The 24,895-nt window shown below is 35.5% G+C and overlaps 1 protein-coding gene and 1 pseudogene across 1 annotated transcript in view; one reads left to right on the top strand and one right to left on the bottom strand.

Annotated features, from left to right (window-relative positions):
• MACROD2 (mono-ADP ribosylhydrolase 2) overlaps positions 1–24,895 on the top strand; it is a 1,804,338-nt gene that overhangs the window by 166,529 nt on the left and 1,612,914 nt on the right. The gene's annotated exons all lie outside the window — the stretch shown is intronic.
• LOC120611956 (coronin-2A-like) lies at positions 5,371–6,332 on the bottom strand (annotated as a pseudogene).

The raw sequence follows: 24,895 nt of genomic DNA, 5'->3' as shown, positions 1-24,895 counted from the left end.
TAGACTTACCCTCTGGTGGACTCATTGCTTTGAGCTACAGCACTGGGGCAGAAGCTCAAAAGACATATGAGGAGGAAGTGAATTGTCTTGCTTCAAGCCAGAGACATATGAGGAGGAACGGAATTGTCTTGCTTCAGGGTGAGGGCTGAAGGGGCAGCTTTCTCCCAGACAGAGTGCTAGCAGAAGCCATTGTTCCTTTGTTGAGCTCTCCCCTTATCTAGCCCTCACTTGTAGGTGGGCATCATATCTGAGTCTCCATCAACTTAGCCTACACTGTTTACTCCACCTTAGTGATTTCCTGAGAGCCTGCCATACCCAACTTCTGAGCCCACCCAAGCTGCTACCAATGGCCTGTCTTGGCTCATATTGTGAACTTTCCTAAAGTCTCTCAAAAGTTCACAAACCTCAAACAAGCACCATCTGGCCTCAGCATGCCCTATACCTCTTGCTGAGCAGCCCAGAGCCTGACACTGAGACGGCCAGCCTTGGTTCACAGTGTAGACGCTTCCAGGCACCTTTAAGCCCAGTACAAGTGACAGCCATCTGTAGATCTCTTTGTAGCTCATACCAGGTGACCCCAGACAGGGCACAGGCAGCAGCTGACCTTGGCCTGCACCAGAGTCCCTCCCAAGAGGCCCCAGAAACAATACAACCGATAGCCAGCTTCAGACCAAACCAGAGCACCACTCAATCACCTCTACAAGTGATACTCCCAAAGGGAAGACTGGGCAGGCACCAGAGCCCTGCTAAAGCGAATCCTGCTCCATAGAGTCAACCTCTGTACAATAGCACCTCCACTGTAGTCACAACCAGTCCTCACAGACAATCAGCCTAAGTGTCAATTCCTCCTGTGGACATGTAAACAGCAACCAGGGCTCAACTATAACCCATACAAGGGACACACCTGGAGCACTTGGCTCAGCTGAACAGAAAGGCTGCACCACTGAGCCCCACACAATACCTACTACTTAAGACCACTCTATTAAGACCGGAAGACATAGCAGTTCTACCTAATACATAGAAATGTAAACAAGGCAGCCAAAATGGGGAGACAAAGAAATATGTCCCAAATGAAAGAACAGAACAAAACTCCAGAAAAAGACTAAACACAATGGAGATAAGCAATTTACCAGATGTAGACTTCAAAACACTGGTTATAAGTATGCTCAATGACCTCCATGAGAACTTCAACAAAGAGATAGAAAACATGAAAATAGAGATAGAAAACAAAAAAGAACCAGTCAGAGATGAAGAATACTATAACTGAAATAAAGAATACATTAGAGGGAATCAGCATTAGATCACATGAAGCAGAGGTTCAAATCAGCAATGTAGAAGACAAGAGAGTAGAAAATATCCAATTGGAGCAGCAAAGAAAAAGAATTTTAAAAAATGAGGATAGTTTAAGGGGCCTCTGGCAACATCAAGTATACCAACATTCATATCTTAGGGGTACCAGAAGAGAAGAATGAGAGCGAGAAATTAAAAAACCTGTATGAAGAAATAATGATAGAAAACTCCCCTAACCCGGTGAAGGAAATAGACATACAAGCCCAGGAAGTGTGGAGATTCCCAAACAAGATGAACCCAAAGGGGCCCACAGCAAGACACATCATAATGAGAATGCCAGAGGTTAAAGACAAAGAGAGAATTTTAAAAGCTGCAAGAGAAAAGCAGTTAGTTTCCTACAAGAGAACTCTTTTATGAGAGTGTCAGCTTATTTTTCAACAGAAACTTTGCAGACGAGAAGGGATTGACATGAACTATTCAAAGTGATGAAAAGCAAGGACCTACAACCAAGATTACTCTACCCAGCAAAGCTATTATTTAGAATCAAAGGACCGATAGAGAGCTTCCCAGACAAGAAAAAGCTAAAGGAGTTCATCACCATCAAAACAGAATTACAAGAAATGTTAAAGGTACTTCTTTGAGAAGAAGATGAAGATCGAAACTATGAATAATAAAATGGCAATAACTACATATGTATCAGTAATTACTTTCAACTTAAATGGGTTAAATGCTCTAATCAAAAGACATAGGGTGGCTTAATGGATAAGAAAATAAGACCTTTACATATGCTGTCTACAAATGACTCACTTCAGATCAAAAGACAGACTGAAAGTAAAGGAATGGAAAAAGATATTTCATGAAAATGGAAATGGAAAAAAAGAAACCGGGGTAGCAGCACTTATACCAGACAAAATAGACTTTAAAAAAAAAGTTATAATAAGACACAAAGAAGGCCTCAGTAATTCCACTTCTGGGCATTTATCCACAGAAACCCCAAACACTACTTCGAAGAGACATGTGGCATCCATATGTTCATGTTCATATGTTCATATGTTCATCATATGCTTATATGTTCATGTTGTAACATTAGTTACAATAGCCAAGATATAGAAGCAACATAGGTGTCCATCAATGGAGGAATGGGTAAAGAAGAGGTGGTACATATATACAATGGAATATTTCTCAGCCATAAAAAAGAATGAAATCGTGCCATCTGCAACGACATGGATGGACCCAGAGGGTATTATGTTGGGTGAAGCAAATCAGATAAAAACAAATGCCATATAATTTCACTTACATGTGAAATGTAAAGAACAAAATAAATGAATAAATCAAACAGAAATGAACTCATAAATACAGAGAACAAACTGATGGTTGCCAAATGGGAGAGGAATTTGGGGGATGGATAAAAAAGGTGAAGGGATTAAGAAGTACAAATTGGTAGTTACAAAATAGTCATGATGATGTAAATTTTATCATAAGGAATATACTCAATAATATTGTAATAACTATGTATTTAAAATATATAAAAATATCATTTATTCGTTCAATAAAATTTTCCAAGAGCTTATTATAGACACAGGATTTATAGTGGTAAATTAAGACATACTCTCTATTTCATGGGTTTATAGTCTAGTGGCAGATAATAAAATAAATAAATACACATATAATTTCAATTTCTTGTAAGTACCATAAAGAAATATGAAATAGAGTAAGGAGGTAGAAAGAATTGACAGTAGGAGAATTTTTCATCAGGCTGTTTGGGATGGCCTCTCTGAGGTCATGCTATTTCACCTAAATAAAGGGATGGAACAAGACAAGGGAGTATATTTTTGAAGAGTGTTGCAGGTATAGAGGGAAAAGTACATATAAAGGCCCCAAAGTAGGAGCACGGTTGGCATGTTTGAGGAATAGCAGGAAGGCCATTATACCTGGGACTGACCAAGGTTTGGGAAAAAGCAATAAGAGATGAAGTTTGTTAAGAAAGCAGTGGCAAGATCATGCCATTGCAGGGGCTGTTTAGGCTATGGTAAAACCTGGAATTTAAGTGTAATGGGAAGCAATTGGAAATTTTTGGTTGATGATGTAATATCTGATTTACATTTTAAAAAGATTTTCTGCTGTGTGGCTTACAAATGGAAGTAGCAGACAAGGGCAGAAACTGAGAAACCAGTTAGGAAGTTGTTTCATTTCTCCAGACAGGAGATAGTGGTAGCTTGGTTTAGATTGCTTTTCTTTTTTTTTTTTTTTTGTTTGTTTTCTGTTATTCTTTTCCTGTAGTGTATGTGTGATGGTAAAGAGCCTGATTCCAGAACCAACCTACCTGAGTTTAAACCCTTATTCCACACTTTTCTACCTGTATAATTTTAGGCAAAATATTCAATTTCGTATCTCAGTTACCCCATTAGTAAAATGAGCATCATAATAGTACCTATGTTATAGGATTCTTTTGAGGATTACGTAAATTATTTCATGGAGAGTACTTAGTGTTTGGCACATTGTATGTATTCAGTAAATGCTCTTGATGATTCTGGTCTGTCTTTGTTACCGTGAAATTTTATTAGAGGCTGAAAGTAATAAAACAGTGTACTGTGAGAGTGTTAGCTTTGAAACCCTAGTGAATAAGCAATAGGAATCTTGTGTCTACATTATTGAAGCTCTTACTAAATACTGTCCATAGTCTTAGAACAAAGTCTCTGACTGGTACATTGAGAAATTCGTCTAGGGTATACATTAGTTATTCCTATTTCATCTGTTATTTCCCTGTAAGTATACATCTTCTGAAGGTATGTAGTTATACTTTCAAACAAAATTAGAAAGCTCTCTTGTATTAGACTTTATTTTATTTAAGCTATTTTAATTGTTTTAGATTAAGTTCTTGGAATGTTTTTAGTGTGTGCTGTGCTCTATGTTTTATTTTTTGTTGCTTTAAAGATTAAATGACTTCCGTTTTTCTAGACTTTTGTCTTTTGCCAGTGTCACACCTCATATTTCTTTCTCTCTCTGTCAAACACATATACACACTCTTCACAGACATACACATACACACATACAGATTTTTGGACCTTGAAGTTGAGTCGTATTCTTGTCAAAAGGCCTAACAATCCAAGAGTGAATACAGCTACCTCTCACTTCCTTTGAGATATCAGCATTACTCATCAACTCAAATGTTCTTGCTTCACCTTTTTGCTCTTGCAGAGCCTCTATAATGTATCAGAATGAACAGGTTATTATATTTTGAAAGTCAAATACAGATCAAAGTAATTTTTAAACAAAATTTTACTTTCTTTTTACTGTGAGGGGGAAAAAAACCCCACACTGTTGTTTCTGTTTTATAGTTGGTAATTGGAACTTGTTAAAAGGGTAGTCTAAATAGAGGAGTCATCTCTCTCTAGGGAGATTAAAAAAAGGTATCTAGTTATATAAGCCTGCATAAAGCCATATCGCCAGACTAATATTTTCAAATGTGAAATGGGTAAACTTTATGTTATGAACAGCTATAGATTTAACTTAGTAAAGCCTAAAATTATACTAGAAATATTTCTTTTTTTTGATAATATTTCAATTACGGTTCTTAAAAGCTAAAAGATGTTGGTTGTACAATGAAATATTTTGCATAATGATAAATACTTTTTGCACACATGCAAGCACAGCAAAATTTGCAGGAAATAGCCTGCATATACTGAAAAAAGAAATTTATGGGAAGTGGAGAGCCTTATGTATACCAGTAGTGAATAGTTTAACATTAATGTACATTATATATTATGGATTAATATTAGGACCTTGAATAAATGTATTTTTTTTGTTTTCAAACTTAAAATTTTTTTGAGTAGCAGAATTATGCATTCCTTAGAAAGCAATATATAAAACAAAAAGAAAGGGAGCTGTCTGGTTGGAATGGAGAACATAGCCCTCCTGCTTAGCTTCCCACCATTCTGTGGACCATAGTTTGAAAATCACAGGCAGGTTCACCTTCTGACTCTTTCTACAATATTCTTTTGCTTGGAAAATTATAACTCATCATTGACCCTTACAAATAGAATTAAATGGAAGGCAAGGTATCATCTAAAAACAGTCAATTCAGATACTGTTGTTTTGAGAAGGCAAATAGAAAAACGGCAGGCACCATGTTCCACTGGAATCTTTCAGCGCCTTTTCCTCCAGCCGAGAGAATGGTCTCCAGCTATCTTCTGCAGCCAGCTTTTCTGTCTGGGTCAAGGCAGGGGCCATGGAGTTGGAGATGAGTCTCTCTGGGGGCAGAGGCCAGGGACTCAACAGCTCAGAGCCAGGCCTAAGGGACACCAAGACTGGCCTTTTATTCATCCCACTGAGCCATTCTCAGGCTCTCAGAAAGGGTTAGGCCCTTGCTGTGGGTGAGTACATGTCCTCTTGGTAGGATTCTGACTGCTGGGGTATGATCATGGAAATGGATTCGATAACGCTTTTAGTTGTAATCACCTTGTATAAGCAGAAGATCTCATAGGACGACACATTGAGACCTCTCTTTGGCATGACACCAATTCCCTTTTGTGGGTGATAGGAGCAATATTCAGTCAGGTAGTTCGGGTGAGGTTTGTCAACAGGCCTGAAGAGCCATCCAGATCCTCCTCTATGAGAAGCAGGGAGAGGTCCTCCTGGTCCCATAGGACCATCTGCCAGTTGTTCCATTGGGATGTGCCTGTGGAAAGCAGCTTCTTCAGGTTTCCCAGAAACAGCCCTTTGCTGGCCCAGTGCCCTAGCTGGCTCCCTAGACGAGGGTTTCTGCTTGAGAGTCGAGAAACTGAATCTTGTGGTCTTTATAGGTGGTGGCCAGCAGGCCACCATGAGTGCTGAAGGACATGGAGGGGATCGCATCTTGGTAATAGTTGTCTTCATGGGGCTCATGATTACAGACTCCTTTGTATCTAGATTGCAGACCATCACCTTGTAGTCATAAGTCGACACTGAAGAGGATATTGGTGCTACTCCACCAGGCCCACTCTGCGAGAATGGCCCACCAGCTCCTTCCTGCAGGCTGTGAGGTTCCTTGACAGCACCTGCATGGATTTGTCCCAGATGGATGGATGGATCGATCCATCTATCTATCTATCATCTTTCTCTCTCTCTCTTTCTTTCTTTCCTCTTTCTTTCTTCCTTTCTTTCTCTCTCTCTCTCTCTCTCTCTCTCTCTCTCTCTCTCTTTCTTTCTTTCTTTCTTCTCTTTTTTCCTTTCTGTTTTAAGTTTATGGGGTAACATTGATTAATATAATCATATAATTTTCAGGTGTACATTCATACTCCCCTTTCCTTCAGTTATATTGGACCCCTTTTACCTCATTTACCTCCCCCCTCCTCCCCCACCCAACTAGTAACTCTACTCTATAGTCCTTTGATAGTCCATAATCTGTAATCCATGTCCATGAGTTTCTGTTTGTTTGTCTTGCTCATTTGTTGCTTTTAGGTTTATAGGGATGTCCCAGATCTTAATCATTGCATCTTCAGAACAGGAGGCAAACTCAAAATCATCAGAAGCGTTCACTTGATGTCTAAGACGGTCTCTCTGTGCCTGCAGACCTTCAGGTAGTGGGGACCCAACTTTCCTGTTTGGTGCAGGAGAATGAGAAGGAAGCCCCACCGCCCAACCAGCACACTCAGTCATGACTGCAATGAAATGGGGGTTCACCATGCAGAAGTGATTGTCGTGGATGTTGTGGGTGATGGGCACTGAGTCATAGCAGTTCGCTTCACTGGTTTGTTTGCCAAGACATGGCAGAACTTGGAGCTCTGGAGCTGAGGGTGCCATGACATCAGATTTGGTGTTGGAACATCCGGGTTGGGTAGGAATGTGGCGCTGCCATTATCATTGTCCCTTTGTAAGTTTGTGGTTCCATATCTAATATTTGGAGTTTTATTTTTTTTCTCTTAAAACTTGATCTTATGGTCAGTGAACTATCCCCATATGTGCCTTATGAGAGGGTCTGAACCACACTTATGTCAGCCACAGTTAAAAGAGGGAGATTAGAACCACAAATTTCCTTGATGATGGCCATGCAAAGTGGCAGCGGCAGCTGTGGCGTCTGGCTTAGGCTTGGAGCTCCTCGCAGCCTGTGGAGTCTCTCAGCCAAAAGCTACGGCCTCCTCCCCAACCCCCGCCCCCGCAGCCTTGAAGGTGGGGGCTGTGGGTGGGGCAGGATGAATACATGCATTTTCAATTAGAGAAATAAAGCATCTGTTCCTAATTGATTGCTTGTTATAATACAGGGACATTGCATTTCTTTTCCTGGTGGTTTATAGTCCCATACAAAAATGATAATAATAGCTATATTTATTTATTGATTACTTATTATGTTAGGTATTCTAGTTGCTGAAACTATTCCCATTTTGCAGATTAGGAAACAGAGGCACACAGTGGTTAAACTTGCACAAGCTTACACAACTAGTATTGAGGCCGTGATTCAAACTCCAGTCAGTTAGGACTCCTGAGCACCCATTCTGAACCACTAAATTATATTTTCTCCATCATAACTACGATTACTTATTTTCCTCCTTTAAAATGCCTTGAGAGATATTATAAAGAAATACCTCATCCAGCTGCAGAGGAACAACCAACCACATTTATTTTTGGAAATAAGGGAGTTGTTTTGCCGTATTCGTAGACTTCTATAAGTAGAGCAATTGCATAACATGGTCTATCTGTGTAGATTACACTTTTTTCACAATTCATTTAACTACTTGCATTTGGTATCATTTCCTTTCAACCTGAAGCACATCTGATGCAGATTTACTGGGACAGTCACACTCTATTTTGGTTTTAAAAGCTGCAGACCTCATTTACAAGTACATGAACAACATAGCCATTTGGAACTACCCTATCCTTTATAGGTTTAACTTTTTTGCTGGGAAGGAAAATAACATAAGGAAAAAGAAATTATGGGACTACTGTTTTTATTATAACTGAAATACTGCTTATAGATTGTAAGTTAACCCACTTACATGAAATTTCTAAACTCAGTGGCTTAATTGAACATAAAAACCAAGTTGCTTAGCATATCTAACCAAGTTTTCTAAGAAACCCTTCATATTCATTTTCATTATTTTTTTACCCCCTTCTTTTTAGTTTGTCTATGAACAGCAAGCTGATAAATATTTTTGAAGTCCAATCCAGACTGTTCTGATTTGCTTGTGTTTGTGTCTGACAATTTCAGAGTCAAAGTGTAAAATTGGACTGGAAATTCCTTGAAGTGGTTCAAAATTGAAAAACAATTTGATTTCATATTCATTTTAGATTAAGTGAAAAATTAAAACTGGAGATTAGAACTCTACCAGTTCATACAGTTCTTGAGGCTTTATGATCTTTAGAATCAAAAAACTCTTATACTTCTACTTGAGACGTTACAGTAGTCTTACTTACTCTAAAAAAATACACTCTGCTAAAAACATACAAAAAATAGTATAAAAAGAAACATTTGTTTTATCAACAAAAATGGAATGTTTTAATATTTTTGTTCAATATTACTTTTTATTGAAATGTGGCATTACATTACAAAAATGTAAGATTGAAGTCCCTTTTATTTGCTCTCTTTGTTCTCTCTCAAGAAACATTTATGAATTCGGTGCATATCGCTCTAGTTCATACTTTTGTTCATTGCTTCTACTATTTTGGGAGTTGCTATTCTCATACACTGCTAGTGTGAATGTAAACTGATATAGCCACTATGGAAAACAATATGGAGGTTCCTTAAAAAATTAAAAACACAATTAACATATGACACAACAGTCTCTCTTCTGGATATCTACCCCCCAAAATTGAAAACATTTATTTATAAAGATCTATGCACCCTGATGTTCATTGCAACATTATTCATGGTGGCCAAGACATGGAAACAACCAAAGTGTCCTTCAATAGGTGATTGGTTAAAGAAGATGTGGTACACATATGCAATGAAATATTACTTACCATAAAATGAAATGCTGCTGTTTGCGACAACATGGATGGATCTTGAGATAGTCATGCTAAGCGAAATAAGTCAAACAGAAAAAGTTGAGAACCAAAGATTTACTCATATGTGAGATATAAAACTAAAAGCAACAAATGAACAAATAATATAAACAAACAAAAGCTCCAGACATAGACAACAGTTTGGTGGTTACTAGAGGGCAAGGGGGATGGAGGGAGGTACAAGAGGTAGAGGGGGTCAAATATATGGTGACCGGACACTTAACTTTGGGTGGTGAACACAAATGCAGTATACAGATGATGTATTATAGAATTGTATACTTGAAACCTATATAATTTTATTAACCAATGTCACCCCAACAAATGTAATAAAATTTCAAAAAGAATGTTAAGTCCACAATATTGTCTTGAAGTATTGCCTTGAAGATCTGTGTTCTTATTCCTGTGTTTCTACTCCATTAAGCCATTTTTATGACTTCTACTTCAGAATTGTTTTCAGAACTATATTATAAGCCAGCCACACATGAAAAAGACTGACATTATTTATAATTGATAGTTATAATCATACTTCAGTTTTGGTAGCTTCTCTATTAGGATAACATTTAACCTTTAAAAAAATTGAACCCATCCTCAAAGAGAGCACTACTTACCCATCATTTATGTTGTATGGTATGAAATGATGTAGGGTGTCTTGTTTGGGCTGCTATAACACAATACTGTAGTTTGGGTGGCTAAAATAATAAACAATTATTTCTTGTAGTTCCAGAGGTTAGAAGTCCAAGATCAAGGTGCTGGGAAATTCAGTCTCTGGTGAAGACTGCCTCCTGGTTCATAGGTCAACTTCTCACTATGTCTTTACACGGAGGAAACTCTCTGGGGCTCTTTTATAGTGACACTAATCCCATTAATGACAGCTTCACCCTCATGGCCTAATTACCTCCCAAATGCCCCACCTCCTAATACCATTACCTTGTGGACTAGGATTTCAATATATGCATTTTGAGGGAATACAAACATTCGGTTCATTGCACAGGCTCAGAAAAAAATGTGCACACACAGTTTTTATCAATAGCAGTATCAATGGGACAAAGTATTTTCCAAGAAGAGACGGCACTCATTATTTTTTAAAAAAATTCTAGCATTGATATACATGTTATAGATAAAAAAACACAATAGTTCTGGTATCCTACATTTCTTCTGATATAATGTCTGTTCCTTTAGTGGTTCTCTTGAATTTCTTGGAGAGATTAATTTTTACTTTATATTCTTGTCAGAGGGGCTGACTTATCAACAACATACATACATTCCCAATAAGGAATACAAGACCTCCAAATGGCTAAAAGGTTTTTAAAAATAAAATCAAATATATCAATGAGGTATTTATTCTTTGTCCTAGGAAGAATTTGGAATGAGGGTGTGTGTCCTCATTGGAGTTCTCAGGGAAGTGGTGATAATTTAATTGCAAAGAATGATATTCAAAGGAAAAAGAAATTAAAGTGGGTTATTTGTGGATTACTAGCTTGATTCATTTTTTACATTCATTTTTTAAAATACTAGTGTGAAACTACATTTTAAGTTATTTTTAATGAAAGAAGTATTAAAAAGTAAAGAAAAGTTGCTCATGATTTCATTTTAGGGTGTTTCCCATTCTTTAACATCAGAAAAAGTGCTACAACAAACATCATTATAGCTATGTTTTGGCATCCTTTGGAAAGTGCAAGGCAAATTCCTATTGATGGAATGAAAATGCAGGATAATATTAAATTTAAAAATATTTGCATCAATTTATAGTCACAGCAATTGAATATAAGAATTCTTGTTTTCCTTTCATCTTTACCAGGGTGGTTATTAAAAATCTTTACTATTTTCAACCTGATAAATGAAAATGGTGTGTGTGTACAGACATGCACTACTTAATGATGAAGATACATTCTGAGAAATGTTTAGTTAGACAATTTCATTGTTTTGCGAACTTCATAAAACGTCCGTACACAAATCTAAGTGTATATAGCCTACTATACACCTAAGCTATATGGTATAGCCTCTTGCTTATAGGCCACAAGCCTATATAGCATGTTACTGTACTAAATACTGTAGGCAATTGTAACACAATGTATTTGTGAATCTAAAGAAATATAGAATCTAAATAATCTAAATATAGAAATATAGAAAAGGTACAGTAAAAATACTATGTAAAATAAATAGTACACCTGTGTAGGGCACTTACCTTGAATGGAGCTTATGGGACCGGAAGTTGCTGTGGGTGAGTCAGTGAGTGAGTGGTGAGTGAATGTGAAGGCCAAGGACATTAGTGTACATTACTGGTGACTTTATAAATATGATTTACTTAGGCTACATTAAATTTATAAAACATTGTGAGATTAACTCATGCATAAGAGAAAATGCTGCAGTCAAGAGACACAGTAAACATGAAATTTACGAGGTTGCTGCCAGCGTAACATGGCATACTGTTTTACGGCAAACTTTCTTTTTTTATAAGTGGAAAGAGTACCCTCTAAAATAACAATTAAAAGTATAGTAAATACATAAGCCAGTAACATAGTTGTTTATTATCATTATCAAGTATTATGTACTATATATAATTATATGTCCTATACTTTTATATGACTGGCAGTGTAGTAGGTTTATTTACACCAGCATCAACACCAACATGTGAGTAACATATTGCACTACAGTATTATATTGGCTAAGATGTCACTAGGCAATAGGAAATTTTTAGCTCTGTTATAATCTTATGGGACCACTGTCATAAATTGTTTATTGTTGACTGAACCATCATTATCCAGCACACAACTGTATGTATATATATATACATAGTAATGTGACTCTACAAACATATATATCTATAAATTGCAGTGAGATTCATATAATATAAAATACACTATTTTAAAGTGTACAGTTTAGTGACATTTAATACATTCACAATGTTGTGCTAACTTCAGCTTTATTTAGTGGCAAAACATTTTCATCGAACCCAATGGAGATACTAGACTCTTGAAGCAGTTATTCCTCATTTCTCTCCCCTACCTGCAGCCCCTGGTAACCACTAATTTACTTCGTCTCTATGGATTTACCTATTCTAGATATTTCATATAGTAGAATCATATAATATTTATCCTTTTGGGTATAGCTTCTTTGGCTTAGCATAATTTTGATCTTTATCTACATTGTGGCATATATCAAGACTTTGGTCCTTTTTATGGATGAGTAATATTCTATTGTATAGATATACCAGTTTTGTTTTTTCATTCATCCATTGATGGACATTTGAATTGTTTATATTTTTTTGGCAATCATGAATAGTGCTGCTATGAAATTTCGTGTACAAGTATTTGTTTGAGCACCTGTTTTCAGTTCTTTTGAGTATATACCTAGGAGCAGAATTGCTGAGTCTTATGGTAATTCTGTGTTTCTTTTTTGAGGGCCTGCCAAACTGTTTTGGACAGCAACTGTCTTATTTTACATTCTCATCAGCAATATAGAAGGGTTGCAATATCTCCACATCTTCAATACTTGTTCTTTTCCTTTTTTAAAATTATAGCCATCCCAATGGAGGTGAGTGGTATTTATTTGTACTTGATGTCCTTTTTGGCCAAATAGAAGTATATCTTCTTTAGAGAAATATCTATTCAAACTTAATTGAGTTGTCTTTGTGTAGTTAAGTTATAAGACTTCTTCATATTTTCTGAATAGTAGACCCATATCGGAAATAAGACTTGCAAATATTTTCTCCCATTCTGTAGGTTACCTTTTTACTGGCTCAATAGTGTTCTTTTATGAAGTCCAATTTATTTTTTCTTTCATTGTTCATGTTTTTGGTGTTATATCTTAGAATCCATTGCTAAATACAAAGTTATGAAGATTTTCTGCTATGTTTTCTTCTGGGGGTTTTATAGTTTTTGCTCTTAATTTGAAACCTTTGATCCATTTGGGTTAGTTTATATATATTGTGAGATAAGGGCTCAATTTTATTATTTCCCATGTAGAAATTTAGTTTTTCTAGCATCATTTATTAAAGAGACTGTACTTTCCGTATTAAATAGTTTTGACACCCTTGCCAAAAATCAGTTGACCATAGATATTTGCTTTATTTCTAGACTCTCAATTTTATTGCATTGTTCCATATATCTGTCTATATTATTTTTTTTAATTTACATTTCTGTTGTTAAGAATGGAGTTGATTATATCTTGTGTTTCCTTGCTATTTGTGTTTATTTTACCATGACATACTTTTTATAGCTTTTTTTACTTTTTTGATTGGGCTATGTGATTTTATCTTGATTTTGTATTCTCTGTGAATTGTAGAAATTAGCCTTTGATCTGTCATATATGATGAAAGTATATTTTTGTTTATACCTTTTATATTTTATGGTATTTTTAATTCAGAATTAATTAATTCAGATCATCTTTGATAATTTTTTTTTCATTTGTAACTTTGGGTTTTATGTATTGCCTTTCTTACGTTAAGAGTATAAATAAATTTATCCCATGCATTCTTCTAGAAACTTGATGTTTTTTCTTTTTTTAAAAAGTGCTTTTTACCATTTTTATTATAAAAGTGACATATACTTTAATAATAAGTTTTAAAAACCTCAAAAGCTGTATGTAAAAAAATGTTATTTCCCCTCTCTCATCATTCCCTTCATTCCTGTTTCCTACAATATAATGAGGTTTAATATCTTGGAGGTACTCTTTTACATTTTGCTCCATGCTAATATAGACATATTTGTATAATTTTTCACTTCTATGTTTGTGTGCATATGTGTATGTGTGTGGAGGTCTAATTATTGTCTTATTACTCTCCTTTCCATTGTCATCCCCACCCCACACATGGAGGACTTACATCATTAGCTCATTTTGTAATTCAATGAGTCTGTCTTTTAAGGAGTTTGTCATTTATGATAAAATGTTTTTTAAATTTTGATTTGTTTGAGACACACATTAGAACAAGATGGTGTTTAAAAATATTTTTTCTTATTGTCAACGTTGTTAATGAAGTGTAAATTTGACTACTAAGTTTCAGTGGTGAGTTGAGTGATTTGAAATTTAAGTTCTCTTAATGTTAATAGGACAGAAATCTATGAAAGCATCCAATGAAATTACAGAGAGTTTGCACTGGAAACTTAAAGGTATATTTAAGGCTCTATTGTTTTTTTGTTATTCTGAGTTGGGAGGTATTGCCAGTTTTTCTGACTATAGCCAGTCCCTACTTACAAACCATGGAGCAGAATTTGGCAACCAAGAGCTCCAGGTAGAGGGGACCAAGAGAAGATACTTGAGGAAAGAGATTTGCAGTACATGTTGGAAATAAAAATGATGCAATCGTAAGTTAAGTGCAGTTCTTAATTTCCTGCTTGTCAAGTCAGGATCTTTGGAGCCTAAAACTCTCAGCAGTCATTATTAGCTGGCTTCCTCCGACTTGAAATAAATAAATTACTATCAGTGTGCTGCTCCTCATGTAGTGCACATTTTCTCTGCCTTGTGAAGATTGGTATTACTGCCATATTATGAATGCTGTTTTTTTAAAAGATCTTAGAGTGTGTATGTTTGCTTATTTTATGACTGTCTGCTTTAATTTTTTATTCTGCCCTTCAACATGCCATCTTCATTTCACTGTTCCTTTTTTATAACTTCCTTTTTTTTGTCTCCACTTTTTCATTTGCCCTTCTTTTCGTATAACTTTTAATCAGTTTTTCTCCTATTATTCCTATACTCTTTTCCTTGAATATATTTGTTAAAGCTAAAAGCAAATGGTGAAGCCCTAATTATATTTGCATTGTCAAGTATTGTGTTTGTATGTTATAAGGACAGATTAAGAATGATTGGATCAGAAATATAACCGATGAGGTAGACAAAAAAAAAAAAAAAAAAACGCCAAGAGGTGGTTGGTGTTTGTCATTGGAGAGTAGTTGAGAATCATAACACAGGTAATGTAATCTGAAAATAATAAGAAGAAAATAACATCACCATTTCTTTGTTTATAATTTTACTATTTTTACTATCCTCAAAGAGGTAAAATTGACTGATTTGAGTTTCATGAATTTTCTCTCTTCCACTCTCTGATGATAATACTAATAACACTGAAATAAGTAAAAAGATGAGCATCTGAAGAGAAAACAAAGAGAAAGAAGGAGCCCTAAATATACCCAATAGATTGGAGCATCAAACACCAAATGATTCAAGGATTGGCTGAATGTTTTTCCAAACTAGACATATTTCTTTCATATTGCATTTCTGTGGATTGTAAACAGTTGATCTTACATATATGTGCATTTTAATAATTTTGGGAGAAGGTTAAATATTTCCATAGGTTTAATTTGTGTGCTTTTAAACATTACCATAGCAATGTGAAACTTTTTTAAAAAAGAAAATATATTGACGGTTGAAAGAGATTATACTAGGGTTTACAGTATGGATGAAAAGGTTAGTGGGTGACCAGTACTTGCCCTGCCTGGGTGTTAGAACCTGTCACTGTTTGGATTTGTCTCTGTGAAACAGTTTTCTTAAACTCAAGACTCTTCCATTTACTTGCTACTGCATTTTTATTCTTGCTTACTTACCACTATTAGCCATATTGTAAGACAAAGATGTATATGTGAAATCACTAAGAGGCTACCTTCTGATTTCAGCCTTGCTGCTAAATTTGTAGCCCATTGGATAAGTCAGTTATTCTCTCTGAAATGCATATATTTATTTAAAAAAAAGGCTTGATGCTGCTTGTTACTCTAAGTAAAGTTTTATTTGAAAACAGACCAAAGAAGCAATTCACCTCAACAAAAAATGTTGATGAATCAGATGAGCTCAGGAATATATCCTTTCCGCCAGGTAGAGGAATTTAATGATGCCTAAGTTTATTATGTTTATTTTTTTTAACTACTGCTTCCTAGAGCTAAGATTGTGTAAAGCCAAGAATATATCATAGGAAGAATTTATGTTTTCCCCGGCACTGCCAGTTGAATGATTGAATAAAAGATGGTAGATGGTAAAACATATTCAAAGTTCTGTCTTGTTATGGAAATTATAGGTTCATCTTTCTTGCTTATCTTATTTATAAACCAGCCTATTTGTCTTATTTTAAGATGCCAGTACTCTTAAGGGGGGTAAGTGGACTGACATTACTGGACTCCACACGCCTGGTTAGCTTGTTGCTGTAGTTTGAGAGCTGTAGCATGTGAAAGTAGCACCATCTGCGTCACTGCCTATACATAAAGCATGAAGGTGGTGAGAGTAAGACAAGAAAAGTTCAATTATCTAGGGAGGTGGTTCAGCAGAGAACTAAAATTGGTTCATCTAGAACCAAAATGCAAAACATTGGCCAGCTCTTTAGGGTGCTTGTGCTCTGGTGAAAAAGAACTTCCTTTAAAGTCAGGATCAGGAGTTCCCTGGAATGGACAGCTTGCATGTTCTGTTTTATACACACACTTCTGAAATAGAAAAAACACTACTTTAAAATATGTAATGTGTATAATCACAGGCATACATATAGGATATTTAGACATCTTGGTTTATTATGTTTTCCCTATTTTTGAGTCCATTTTCGAGCCAAGAATTAATGGATGTAAGGATGACCACTATAGAAAAATAAAGATGCTTACTTTAATTTCACTGGTATATTTGTCAGCTCTGATCTCATTGCCTTCTAGTTTCCTGCCATATATTTTTTCTTTATGAAAATGAGTAAGTATATATTCTAACAAAACCCAGGCATTTTTAAGCCCCACTCCCTGCAAAGTCTTCCTTTATGCATTTTGGTGTCCCATTGTAATGATGATAATTAATATTCTCTACTTCCTATCCAGTGAACATTTAGTGATCTTGGGCCAAAGTCTTAAGGTGCTGTGCACTGAAAGGAGCTAAGAGAACAGTTACTGATGTAGACCAACGTTAATTTTATAAAGTTTAAAAAATTTTAATTCCACAATGGCTTTTTCTTTAAAATAATAATCATGGAGTAAGATAGATTTCAGAAAGCAATGTATTTTAGGGATTGAGCAATATGTTTGACTCCACATTTCTTTACCATTTATTTGGCTATGTGAACTTGCCCTTTATTACCTCTATAAGCTTAGTACCTACACCACTTAGTTTCCGTGAGATTCAAGCAATATTATATGTAGAAAGTGCTTGATACGATACGTGGCATTTTGTAGATCCTGAATATGTGGTTATTAAGACTAATAGTATTAGATTAATCAATTATATTTTCTGATTAACTTTTTTTAGAATAGTTTCTATATTACTTTCCAAAAAAGTTGTGACAGAGTTTCCATCTGCAAATTTACTATAGTGATGCCAATGAAATAGTTATAGTCAATATAGAAATGTAATGTATTCTGCCTATAATGAAGTATTTAAGAAATATTTTGGATTATATGTAGCCCTAGAGGCTATGTTAGATAGTAAATCATCTAATACATGTTTTATTCTGATGAATATTTTTCAATTTGAGATGCTTCCTTCAGGATAGTGAACTCTTACTGAAAATCCTGTAGGAAAGGGCTTGGAAACATAGAATGGCAATTCTTGAATTATAAACATGTTGACAGAATAATAAAACTTTGAAATAGAAAAGTTGCCTTGAAATGAAATGGTCAGGATAAATAAAATGGAAATTATTCCTTAAAGAAATTTATACTTTGATGAACCAAATTTATAAAAATGCATCTATGTGCATTTTTATAGCAGTATTCTATTTTTAATAATTTTTTATTTTTCAATTATAGTTGACATACAATATTATATTAGTTTCAGGTGTACAACATAATGATTAGACATTTATATAACTTACAAAGTGATGACCTCGATAAATCTAGTACCCATTTGACACCATACATACTTATTACAAAATTATTAACTATATTTTTTATGCTATACTTTACACCCAATTTGTACTTCTTAATTTCTTCACCTTTTTCACCCATCCCCTTAAACCCTCTCCCATCTGGCAACCATCAAAATAGTCTCTGTATCAATGAGCCTGTTTCTGTTTTCCTTATTCATTAATTTTGTTCTTTAGATTCCACATATAAGTGAAATCATATGGTATTTGTCTTTCTCTGTCTGACTTACTCCACTCAGCACAATACCCTCAAAGTCCATCCATGTTGTTGCAGATGGCAAGATTTCAATCATTTTTATGCGAGTAATATTCTGCTACATATATGTACAACCTCTTTTTTATCCATTCTTCCATTGATAGACACTCATGTTGCCTCCATATCTTAGCTATATAAATAATGCTGCAATGAACATGTGGATGCATATGTCCTTTAGAAGTAGTGTTTGGGTTTCTTTGGATAAATACCCAGAAGTGGGATTACTGAGGCCTTCTTATTATACTAGGGTATTTAATACATCTAGGTTTATTATGTTATCTGGGTCCTTGTCTCTTGTTATAGCTTTTGTTTTAAAGTCTGTTTTGTCTGACATAAGTATAACTACCCTAGCTTTTTTTCTTCTCATTTTCATAAAATATCTTTTTCCATCCCTTTACTTTCAGCCTGTGTGTGTCTTTCCATCTGAAATGAGTCTCTTGTAGGCAGCATATATAAGGATCTCGTTTTCTTAAGCACTCAGCCACCATATGTCTTTTGATTGGAGCATTTAACCCCATTTATATTGAAAGTAATTGCTGATAGATATGTAGTAACTGCCATTTTTATACATAGTTTTCATTTCTCCTCCTCCTCCTCTTCCTCCTCCTCTTCTTCCTTTCGTCTTCTTCAAGATGTCCTTGTAACATTTTTTTGTAATACTAGTTTGGTGGTGATGAACTCTTAGCTTTTTCATGTCTGGGTTGCTCTTTCTCTCTCCTTCAATTCTAAATGATAGCTTTGCTGGGCAGAGTAATCTTGGTTGTAGGTCCTCACTTTTCATCACTTTGAATATTGCATGCAATCCCTTTGGCTTGCAATGACTTTGTTGAGAAATCAGTTGACAGTCTTATGGGCGCTCCATTTTAGGTAACTGCTTTTCTCTTGCTGCTCTTAAGATTCTCTCTTTGTTTTAACCTTTGGCATTTTAATTATGATGTGTCTTGGCGTGAGCCTCTTCGGAGGTGGTACAGTTTTCCATCATTATTTCTTCAAGTAGTTTTTCAATTCCTTGCTCTCTCTCTTTTCTTTTTGGTACCTCTATGATGTGGTTGTTGGTATGGTTGATATTGTCCCAGAGGCTCCTTAAACTATCCTCATTATTTTGTATTCTTTTTTTCTGATTGGATGTTTTCTGCTACCATATCTTCTAAATTGCTGATTTGATCCTTCGCTTCATGTAATCTACTATTGATTTCCTCTAATATATTTTTTATTTCAGTTATTGTATTCTTCATTCTGACTTTTTAAAAAATGTTTTCTATCTCCATTTTTATGTTTCCTATCTCTTTGTCGAAGTTCTTACTGAGATCACTGAGCATTTTTATTACCAATGTTTTGAAGTCTGACCTGGTAGATAGCTTATCTCCATTGTGTTTACTGCTCTTTCTGGAGTTTTGTTCTGTTCTTTCATTTGGGACATATTTCTTCATCTCCACATTTTGGCTGCCTCACTGTTTTTGTTTCTATTTATTAGACAGAACTGCTCTGTCTCCCATTCTGAGATAAGTCGTCTTATGTAGTAGGTATCCATGGGGCCCAGTGGTACAGTCTCCCCAGTCACATTAGCCAGGTCCTCTAGGTCTTTCCTTTGTGTGGGTTGTAGTTGAGCCCTGGTTGCTGTTTGTACATCAATAGGAGGAACTGACAATCAGGCTGATTGATTGTGAGAACTGGCTGTGACTATAGTGGAGGTGCTGTTATGCAGGGTTTGACCTTACAGAGCAGGGTTTGTTTTATCAGGGTTCTGGTCCCTGCTCAATCTTCCCTTTGGGAGTATCATTTGTGGAGGTGGTTGGGTGGTCTTCTTGTTTGGTCTGAAGCTGGCCACTAGAGATGTTGGGTCTGGGACTTCTTGAGAGGGACTCTGGTGCAAGCCAAGTTCATTTGCTGCCTGTGCCCTTCCTGAGACCACTTGATATGAGTTACAAAGTGATCTGCAGATGGTTATTACTTGTACTGGGCTTGGAGGTGCCTAGGGGAGACTAAACTGTGAACCGAGACTGGTTGCCTCTAGTTCCAGGCTTGGAACTGCTTAGCAATAGGTATGGGTATGGCCAGATGCTGTTTGTTTGGGGTTTGTGAACTTTTTAGAGATTTTAGGAAAGCCAGCAGCATGAGCCAAGACAGCTTGTTTGTATGGAAAAGCCACTGGAAGGGTTTTGGTTGGGTGGGCCCACAAGTTGGGTTGGGCAGGATCTCAGGGAATCATCAGGGTGGGACAAACGGTGTAGGCTAAGTTGATGGAGACTCAGATATGATGCAGGCCTGTAAGTATAGGCTGGGTGGGTGGTGGGGAGGGCTCTTCTGCCAATACTTCTGTCTGGAAGAAAGATGCCCCTCCATCCCTCACCCTGAAGACAGACAATTCAGTTCCTCTCCATATGTCCCTGGCATCTTTTGAGCTGCTGCCCCAGCGCTGAAGCTCAGCAAGTGAGTTCATCAGTAAGTTTGTCTATGCACGGGCTTTTTAAGAGAAATGCCTGCTATTCCAGCAACTCTCTCTCTCACTCAGCCACAATCTCTGCTGGTTTTCAAAGCCAAAAGATGTGAAGACTTCTCTTTCCAGCACTGGAACCCTGGGCTGGGAGCCTGGTGTGGGGCTGAGATGCCTTGCTCCTCAGGGAAGACATCAACAGCTGAGATATTCTTCCCAATTTTTATCCGCACATGTGGGCATGGGACTAGCTTGTTCTGCGTCTATGCTCCTCCTCTTATTCTCCACATGGTTTTTGGTGTTTATACTTCAAGTGATTCTCAATGATGGTTGTTCTGTGGTTTAGTTGTAATTTTGAAGTGATTGTGAGAGGAGGCAAACTTAGCATTTATCTACACCAACATCTTGACTGGAAGCCTATAGCAGTATTCTTAGTATGTGTAGAGATGAGGCCATTGTGCATTATCTTTTATAAAGAGATGATGATATTCACCTAACATTTAAGGCTGTGCAGTTTATCAAAGGAATCATTTGATGTTGGAATTTTAGATTCTTTAGTTGGAGTTTGGTGTGAATAGATACATGAATATATGGGAGTCACTAGAAAAATTTTAAAGTTAAATCCCTCCTTAAATCGTCTTTTAAATCAGAAATTACAAATTTTAAGAGTAAAAATGTCTTAATAAGGTACTTGTATGCAAACTGGGGCTATTACTGCTGTCTAAATCCAATTCAGGATGGCACTTTAAAAAACATATAATTATATACAGCAATCACAGCTTCTGTTTTAAAATATAGTTCTATTTTTTTTCTAATTGTACCAAATACATGTAAGTTCCATGTAAGTCAGTTGTTTCTGAGCATCTAAAAATATTTTTTTTCTTACATGGACAGAAAACTTGTCATAAACTATATTTGAGAAAGAGGAAGAGTTCGGTTTTCGTTCATATTTGGTGCTGTAAATTCTCTATCCTTAAATGTATAAATGTAATGATGAATATATTTGCCTGGATCATAAAACAAATAATAAGTTTAAAATAGAAGGCTGATAAAGATCTTTCATTTGTTGCATACTGTAGAATGACTTTCGCTAGACATGCTTGGATTTGAAATGAGATGAAACAGACTAGGGATTTGGGGAACAGTATATTGGGCTATGGCAAGGACTTATAGGAAGGTTCCAAATTCCAGAATATAAGCAGTTGATATGAAGATTGGCCTTTGGGGAGTTAGGTGAAAGTTGAAGCAAGTGACCATTATTGATAAGAGAGTCTAGTGTTATGATGCAAGCAGTCATCTTGGAAAGAACATGGAAGATGGTACCATCATGGTCAGAAACCTGAGTAGGCATGTAGAAGTAGGAAAATTGACTTTGGCATCAGAGTCAGCTTTAAGTATTGTAATTCAGATTAAGAAAGGACATCTTATCTTAGAGGAAGTCAATAAATATGCATTTGGAATATAATATATGCAAAACATTGAGCTAAGAATGGTGAGGATTGTAGATATGATATTGTTTCTGCTTACTGAGGAATTTACACAGGAGAGTAAAAACATGTACACAGATGTTCTTGTCCTCTGTGTTGAAAATGCTGATGGAAAGTGCAAAGATAAATAGAAAGCAAAAGAAGAAGGAAGGTTAAAGACAACCCACATACTGTATAATTAGCTGTTAAAGAATAGATAAAGGAGAAACACTGAAAATTATTTTGCATATTTGAATGAACTGGATACCTGCAAATATAGGCTAAGTCAAAAAGTATTATTGCAAACTTATTCAACATTAAAAGAAAGGATTAACTATCAAAAATAGTCACATCTGTAAAAGTTATAACGACAGAAAATCATCTGATGGGTTATTGCAAAAAATCAGTAAGTGTGATTACTTCATATTTAAAATGATGTATTGAAAGTTTCCCCTTTTCTAATGCAATATAACCATAGATAAAATTGTAAGTATACAACGGTTTTCTTCAGTAACTCTTACAGGTTCCTATCTCCTGTGTATCACAAAGTACACAGCTATTGATGTTTTGAATGGTTAACCCTTAATTTGTCCATAAGTTGCCTTTTTATTTTGCATCTCACCTAAACTCAATTTTGGAAAATATTGGTAATATAAACAACCCCATTGTAAGCCTGTCTAATGAATTGTTTCCATAGTCTATTGCTGTGCTTACCACGATTATAAATCACTTTGCCAAGATGGATAAGAAAGCAGATATCTTTGAATGGATGGGGCACCTGGGATTCTTAAAAACAGGAATAAACCTGATTTTTTGTAATATCTCTCACATGAATGACTTTGTTGCACTGATTGTATAAATTATTTTAAATCTTTAAAAAAAAGGACTTCTTAGTTTTGCTTATCCTTTTCTGGACTTGCTTTCACAAATGTTATTTTAAAATACAATTTGAATGTATTTATTTCATCAATCAGTATAAATTATTCATTGAATCCCAAATTTAATTTTTTTTCATATCTAATGATGAAGCAATTAATATTTGATAATGAATCTTTTTATAAATTCTCACATTTTAACAATAAAATTTTTGAGCTTTAGAATTTCTTTGTAATACATTTAAAATGCGTCATATTTTCATGATGTATCAACCAAAATTTGTAATATAAACATATTAAGTAAAATTTGAAGAATTAACATTGTAATATTGTTATATATTTTATCACCTATGTGTATATATGTGTGCATGCATGTATGAATATATAGCCTTTCTTTGCAGACAAACAAAATTTGTGGTATGTTCTTATAAAGTGTTCTGTTGGGGCTCAATGCCTCTTGCTGCTCAGTAGATATCATGTACGTCTTATGACTTTGCAGGTCACTTTTAGGTAATAAAAAGCCTATGGTCTTAAATTATAAACAGTCTCAATTCAGTATTTAATATGTCTAACAGTTCAGTTTAATAATCAAAACTGCAAACTTAATTTAAACTTGAGGCTTCGCTTCTCTCCTAGCTTCTCTTCCTACATGTGTGGGAGGGCAGAGCCAGTATTTTTACCTTCCCTGTCTTTTGCTTCTGTTCTTCCTCCCCAGTGTTATAGCTGCAGTGTCTGACTATGTCAGCACTGGAATGCTAAAGAAGAGGTAAAAGAGCAAGAAAGTTTTTACCTGGTATTGTTTCCAATTGAACTTATGTTTCAAATTGAACTTATATTTAAAGCTGATTCTTTATTTTAGGCACTTTCTCTCCCATCCATTTGCTGGGAGTCACTCACCGTCTATTCCCTTAACCAAAGGGAAATATATCTTGATTCTAGCTGGTCACTATTGCTTCTTAAGTCCATGTGCATCTGGTGGTGACACCCACAGTTTCTTCTGAAGTCTCACATCTTCTCTAGGTGGCTCTCTTTGACCAGACTTCATTCAGATGACCCCATACCAAAATGCTCTGAAATGTGATCCACATGTAGTCCATCAAAAACACATTCCTTGACCAAAAAATTTCTAAGAACGTAGGTATAATTCTATTACACAGCTCTTGCCATCAGAGCAAGTGAATAATTCTTCTATCACTTTTTAGATTTTCAGGCAAAATAAATATAATTTTACCATGCCAGACTGGGGGCCATATATTAAAATGAGAGATAAAGAGCAGATACCCACACATTCCTCACTTTTACGAGGGTTTGGAGCTTTTACTATGCATAGAAACTGTCCCCCAAATCTTCTCTCAGTCTTTAGTATGTTAATCTCTAAATATGGACTGTTATACCAATATAGCTGAAAGATTTAAGAGTCACATTGTTTTCAGATACTTCCTTTGAAAATTGCAATCTTAGTCTGACAAACAACTTTGGAATATTTTGTATTTCAATCAAAATTTATATTTTAACATATTAAAAATCTACAAAATGAGACTTAGCTTAAGTGATTTTGAATTTTTTTCATTAAAAATGTCATGGTTCCAATTTTACATAATTTTGCATATCTTGATACTCAGAATATGTAAGGAATATGTGATACAGGAAAATATAATTCAGAGATTCAAGACCTACTGGAAAACTCGGAAAGGCACTTATTTTTTCTAATATTTGTAATTTATCTGTATGTGTGTGTGTATGTATGTGTGTGTGTATGTGTGTGTATATATATGTTAT

This window comes from Pteropus medius, unplaced genomic scaffold (genome assembly GCF_902729225.1).
Source record: "Pteropus medius unplaced genomic scaffold, Ma_sr-lr_union100, whole genome shotgun sequence".
NCBI lineage: Eukaryota > Metazoa > Chordata > Mammalia > Chiroptera > Pteropodidae > Pteropus > Pteropus medius.
The sequence above is the reverse complement of the archived record's forward strand: the minus strand, read 5'-3'. Positions and strand labels throughout refer to the sequence as shown.